Raw genomic sequence first — 7,158 nt, 5'->3', positions numbered from 1 at the left:
AGCCTGTTAGTTTGTGGCTTCCTGCGGGTCACATGATTTGGGACTCCTTGTGACATGCTGTGTCCTGCTGGCTTCTGGGGGATGGAGGAGACCTAATTACAGTCAGTCATTCTCCTTTCATAATCACTCAATCACACCAATGATTGGAGGGATGTGCCAAGGACGTCTGAATTCCCCTGATATGGGAATGGTTATGAAAGAAGGGGCATGAAGATGAAATAACCATAAGGTATCCTCCATCCGCCAGAAGCCAGCAGGACTAGAGATGAGTGGACCCAATGGTCTCGTTCGGCCGCCTGACCCGGACAGATTGGCCAGATTGGCTGCTATTTTTTTTGATCGGATCAATGGAGCATACAGACAAGTCAGAAACTGCACTAAAAGTGCTATTTCTGTGTATAATGCTGGGTGCGACCGATTCACTAAGATCGTGCACCATAAATCATGAATCTGTGGCTTCCCATATGAAATAGAAGAAAGCTGATGCCCACATAAGGTCCAGATTCATATAAAATCTTTATTGATTCATCCAAAAAATTGAAAATTTTTAAAAAAGCACACATCGGTGCTTAACACATACTACAGGACCCCAATACCCGGCCACATATACCAATTTTACAGTAATACCAGGCAGAATGTAAACATTTAAGTAAAAAGATGTTGGTACAAATAATACAATAATTCATCCCATAAGTATGGTGTACAAAACATAAATATCTAAGAGCTGGAACAGCCAAGGTTTACCTACATAGTCGCGGTGTCAGGTATCAGGTATTGGGGTCCCTGTGGCTTCCCTGCACTGGCCAGACAGAGTTCAGCCTTTTCTTTGTGGTGAAATACAGACAAAGTCCGACAAAAGTTTGGCACAAAGCCCTTAGTAAATGTGGCCCCAATGTACCCATGCATAGCAAAATATCCTCTTAATGTGTTAGGGTTTTGTCTGATGCACGTAGTCTCGGAAACAAAAATTGTTTGTGGGAAAGGGACCTGATTGGATACTGCTGCACTGAATGAGTAGAGTTGCTTACGACTCTATCCTTTCTGTAGCATTTCTGCAAGCTGTGTGTCACACCCCCACCAATCTCATATGCATAAGCTATTAATATGTTGGGCCTGGAAAACCCATTTACATGCCACTTATGAATGGAGCATTGGTCTGATCTGTGCTCCATTCCCTTCTATTGGACTCCTTGTGATGGTCATCGTCATGAAGTAGTATAGAAATGAATGGAGCACTGGTCAACGGTACTCACTGGAACGCCACTCACAAATAAGACCACTCACACTCGTAAGGCATCATTTTTGTACTGGCTGGAGCTCTGATGGATTGAACCCCTAGTGGTTTAAGTAACTAAAGGAAGAAAGATTCTGACCTGCATCCTCCAACCCATACATTTTAAAGCTAAGAACAATAGAATCCCTACCATTCGGAGCAGAGCTGTGCAGTAGGGAAGCCCCCTAGGTATAACTTTGCCAGAATCCCTCCTCTACCATTCGAAGCTGAGCTGTGCAGTAGGGAAGCCCCCTAGGTATAACTTAGCCTGGGGCTTTAGAAATGCCAAATCCACTGTAACGTGGCAAGAACGAGAAGGAAAGCAAGAAATCAATAAGCTATTTTAAATATTATTTAAAAATCCTCAAAAAAATCCATCCATTTTATTTAAACTGGATTTTTATAATGGGGGATTCTTCTAGTAATCTCTGCACAAAGCTCTGGTTACAAAGCAAATAGCCTATACACAGGCACTTACTGACTACTGGTAGGCATCCTGCCATCTATGAGAAAAAGTCATTGCCAAACACATTACGTAATTTCTGTAGTGAATACAAACGTCGAAAAATATGGGATTCCGTATCTAAAAAGTGGAATATTTTCTTTAGTTTCCATATCATTTGCTTGCAGGATTGAAATGAGTAACTTGGGTACTTTTCATTTACCAGCTGCTTGGCATACAATAACCAGACTGTATCTGACAATATTAGTTAGTCAGGAAGGCTCAGTAGTCAGTGCAACAGCTGCAGAATTAATTTAGCAGTGCAGAAATGATCTAAAAAATCACTCAATAGAAGCGGCTGGAAGGTACTGTACAGCGAAGATTGTGATCTCAGGTTGGAGCTCGGGGATATGCACCTCTGGTTATATACTGCGTACACAGATCTTGTCTCTTCTGATCTGTGTCACTGTGAAGTGTCACCAACCACAATCATTAAAGGTCAGGTTGGATTTATGGATGGGCTCTCAGACAAGAACAAATTAACACTTAATGCCGCTCAAGGAAGCAAAAGCCGGAAAAAAATTCACGGTAGAATATGGTGAGTAATCTTCAATAGGGATACAGCAATATTTATTATATATACTTTAAAGAGGTTTAGAAAACTCAATCCAAAAACTCTAGTAGGAGATTCCGGGTTAATTTATGGAGGTTTATTCCCAATTTTATCTATAAGTCAGATGGGAAAGTGGCTTTAAAGAATGTTTTTTTCCCTCTGGGGGACTATGGATGTCTATGCATAATACAGCAAGACCATTTAGTTGAAAAGGAATTGTAATGGTGCAAGTCAATATTTAGTGAGAATGGAAAAGAAACAAAAAATTGGTTTCCAGATTGAACTATTGATGATTTGTGCAAAAGTAATATGTAATATAGGCTTCTTCCCAGGGGCGTAACATGGAGAGGCAGGGCCCCATAGCGGATGTCTGAATGGGGCCCCCTACACTCAGAGAAAATATACATATTTGTATGCTCACACATTTATACACTCTTACATACATACACACATTTATGCACTGAAAAATATGTTGCTCAATGTGCAGCATAATATGTATATAATGGTGCACATCCTTCATTCTTTAATGTGTCAGGTCAGATACCGGGGCCCCCTTACACTGTGGGCCCCATAGCAGCTGCTCTGGCCACTACCGCTGTAGTTATGCCTCTGCTTCTTCCCTGGCATAAGGTTGCAAAAGATGCTCACAGGCCTCTGTGCAGTACTTAGATCTCCTTTTATGCCAAGGAATTTAAAGGAAACCTACAACTTGGGATAGGGCTTATAAGCTGGACATGCCGTGCACCAGCTCAGGGTGAGCTGGTGCCGGCGCTTATCTCCGTTATGTTTTTAAACAGTTTTAAAGTGTTTTAACAGTTTATTAATGTTTATATCCTTACTGGCTTTCCCGCCCCGGGGTCCGCGCTTGGCGCACCAGCGCGGACCCCGGTGCGGGAAAGCTAGTAAGGATATAGACATTAATAAACTGTTAAAACACTTTAAAACTGTTTAAAAACATAACGGAGATAAGCGCCGGCACCAGCTCACCCTGAGCTGGTGCACGGCATGTCCAGCTTATAAGCCCTATCCCAAGTGGTAGGTTTCCTTTAAGAATCACAAATCCTTTCACCTACACCGTGCACTGAGATTTATGACAGAGAGCTGCCAGAGGTGTTCCCGTCCTCCGTAGATCTTGTAATAGCAGTAGATCATTATATAGTCACATAACTGAGGCTATAGAGACATATGTAGCTGCACAAGTCACATAATTCTCATTTTACTCCATATTCGCCACATTCATACATTCAAGACATCACTATATACAGTATATTTTTAGCTTAATAACCTTCCACTATTTATAGCTGGTATACATATAATATTATTAGAGATGTCTACCATATATGGAGCTGAGCCTTTATATCTACTTTGACAAGATGTATTATTTAAATGATGTTTCCTATTCAGTTTTCACAAAACATATCTTTAAGCCTGTGCCTCTAGTTTTATAAGGTCCTGATTCTGAACCTTATAACCTGAGTACAACTCCTGCATAAATGGGTCATGTGAGGTTCTGAAAAGTACTGAAAAAGGTTTGTGGGGATGCCAAGCTAAACATCTAGATATGCCCCTGTCTAGGACTGTACTTGATCTACAGGGCACTGAAATAATCGACCACACACATGAACAGACCAAACCTTCATGGATAATTTACATTGTCAGGTTACAGCTTAGGCACTAGCTCTTTCGATATTGATGTAAACTGACCAAAATAACCCAGTTCTCATATACAGTATGCACAACTGCATTTTCATCTTTCTTGGCTGTATCAAGTCAGTGGATTTTAACAATAATTGCAGTATTTTATGCAAGTTTGAATTCTATCTGGCTCCAGGCAGTGTAAGTAGAGTGTGCCAGGTGCCATTAACCTGGATGCCATGAGATTGTAAGTCTCGGATGGTAAACCAAGTACATATCCCCCGGTCTACTCGGGATCTGGGAGGCATTATGTGATGTTCTTTCATGTTTTGTTTATCTTTTGTCTTTTTTTTTCCTGAAAAAGTCAATGTAGCGCATCAAACGTGAAGCCGATATGAAGTCAGCTGAACGAACAGTACAATATTTTTTTCCCTGTTGGTTTTATTGATGACTCATTGACTAACTTCTAAAGGCTGTCAGTGGAAGCAAACAGCTCTGAACTTAAGATAGAAATCCCCCCCTGGCATGCACTTTTGAACTGCAGGCGAAAAACATGAAGAATGACAAGACAGGATCCAAGAGGGATTTGGTGCATCTTCCAATTGTGCCACGAGCCAAAATCAGACGATGAAAAGGTTAAGGATTATTGTCAAATGAAGAGAATAAAGTACACAGGGGTTCAGCAACAAAGGAGTCACACTGGTCCATAACAATGCCAAATAATAGATGGAATGATGTATTAGCTGCCAAGATTATAGTGCATGAAAATCTAAGTGATCCATCATTTTAAAGAGGCTTTATTTTAAATAAGGATTATTTTTGTGTAATGAAAAATGTTGCAATTTTTACATCTACAAAATACTATCTTTTGAATCTTTACCATTTTCAACATCAACATGTATCGTTTACATTCAGGTACATTCAGTTTTCTCTTAAAGGGGTATTTTTATCTGGCCATTTACATTAAATTTAATTCATCTGCTAAATATATACATTTCTTTAATTGAAAATTGTTAAAAAAATGTACCCATGTGAAGATCCTTTTCCATAAATGTAGTCATGTTGTCCTTTAGAAATCTTCCTTTAGTTCTTGGATACGACCACCCTCACAGTCTTCTAGAAGAGGCCAGGCATACACTATTGAGACCTGATTGACCACCAGGATTCAGCGTTCATTACCACAGGACGTCTGTGGCACATGCAGTAACCCCCGGCCATTTCATATACAAAAACTATTTGTTTCTTTTGCAATCACTCCAATAGATGTGGTCATATCCAAGGACAACAATCTCATTTCTAATGGACAACATGGCAACATTTATGGGAAATTATCTACACGTAGGGACATTTTTTTTAATAACATCAAATTGAAGAAATGTATATGTATGGCAGATGAATTAAATGAGAATGTCCAGATGAAAATACCCCTTTAAGAGAAAACATGCAAACTTAGTACAACCCCTATAAAACATGACACCTCTTAATAAGAAGTAAAATTTGTAATTATCACTAAAAATGTAAAACCACAGAATAACAAGCTGAGTGGTGAGGGTGAAACCGATTAAAAAATTGTGACCCCCCCCCCTGTAGAATGGGGGAATATTATGGAAGTATTGGTAGGGTAGTGCTGGAGATAGCCTAGTGCTGTACTCCAAGTGCAATTTCCTACACCTATAGTATCAAATGAAGAGGTAGGACACATGTTCGACCTGCCACTCCATCAATTAGTGTGTCAGGCACCAGGGGTGGTGAACCCACTGGACCACCGCGGACTATGACGTAAGCCAACACCAGGGACCACCAGGTCGTACCACAGGTGCAACTTTGTCCACGGTGGCGGCCAAGGCGGGTTACAGAGATGTTGATCAGAATCGTAGTCAAGGCCAGGCAGGAGGTCAGAACAGGCAGCACTGGATCAGAGTCAGGCATGGAACCGGGGTCACAATGAGAATTCAGAACACGAGGAAAGGGCATCTGGAACAAAGCTTTCTCAAAGGCACAAAGATGCTTCTTTATTGTATGCATTGCTCTTAGATGAAAGATTTCTAACAATAAACATAAAATATCTACAATATGGCATCTACCACAAAAAATCTGCTATCTACAGTATATGCTTAGAAAATACTAAAGAATAACTAAAAATGTCAGCCTAAAACAAATGCACACCTCGATATCCTAATAAATCTTAAGGTTAGTGATAGGAAAATATAATAGGTTTTGAGAAGTCCATTCATCACAGGTCACATATAATTCATAAAACGTGACATAAAACACTACTGTACAATGTTCTATAGCAAAGATTTATCTTACAGTGGAATATTCTTGAATTCAAATAATAATACTATATACTTCCAGATTGATGTATCTTCATTGTGGAATATATGTTTAAACTGTCGCTTCATTAATATGCATCGAGATCCGACGTGACATATGACATCGAAGTGAAGGGTTATGTAGGTGGAAAAGACAGCTTGATGGATCTCACCAAAAGAGCAATAAATACATAAAGTGATGGTTCCAGTAAAATATGTGGATAATTGAATGTAAATGGAACACGCTAAAGTTAAAGGATTTTAACATTTAGGTTTTATGCAACAATCTTAGCCCATTTTGGATGCCCTGAAAATGTTTGTTTTTCTTTGACCTTCTCCATTTAGTATTTTGTGGTGATACAACTTTATTTGTCCTTCATATAAATGGCCATTCTGCAACACAATGGGGCTCATTTACTTACCCGGTCCTGTCGCGATCCAACGGCACGTTCTCCGGCGAGGATTCGGGTCTTCCGGCGATTCATAAAGCTTGTGCGTCCAACTTCCTGTAGGTGTCGATTCTGCGGCAAGCTCCGCTGAAGTTCACCATCTTCGTCCCGGTGCATGTGAGTGCTTGATTTTGCAACACAATTCGTTTTTTAAATTCCGCGGTTTTTCAGAATCCATCGGGTTGTCCGATGGCCACGCCCCCATTTTCTGTCACATGCAAGCCGGCGCCAATGCAGCAAAATCCGATCGCATGCGCCAAAATCCCGGGGAAATTGGCGCAAATCTGAAATTGCCGGGAAACCCGATGAAACGGGGCGATTCAGACCCTTGGTAAATGAGCCCCAATGAAACCACAAAATCTGCCTGTTCCGATATAATGGGGTGTCCCAAGGAGGTACAGATTAAGACTGCAATGGGTTCTGGGCTATAAGGA

Source organism: Engystomops pustulosus, chromosome 2, assembly GCF_040894005.1.
Source record: "Engystomops pustulosus chromosome 2, aEngPut4.maternal, whole genome shotgun sequence".
NCBI classification, from domain to species: domain Eukaryota; kingdom Metazoa; phylum Chordata; class Amphibia; order Anura; family Leptodactylidae; genus Engystomops; species Engystomops pustulosus.
Note: the sequence above shows the minus strand (reverse complement) of the source record.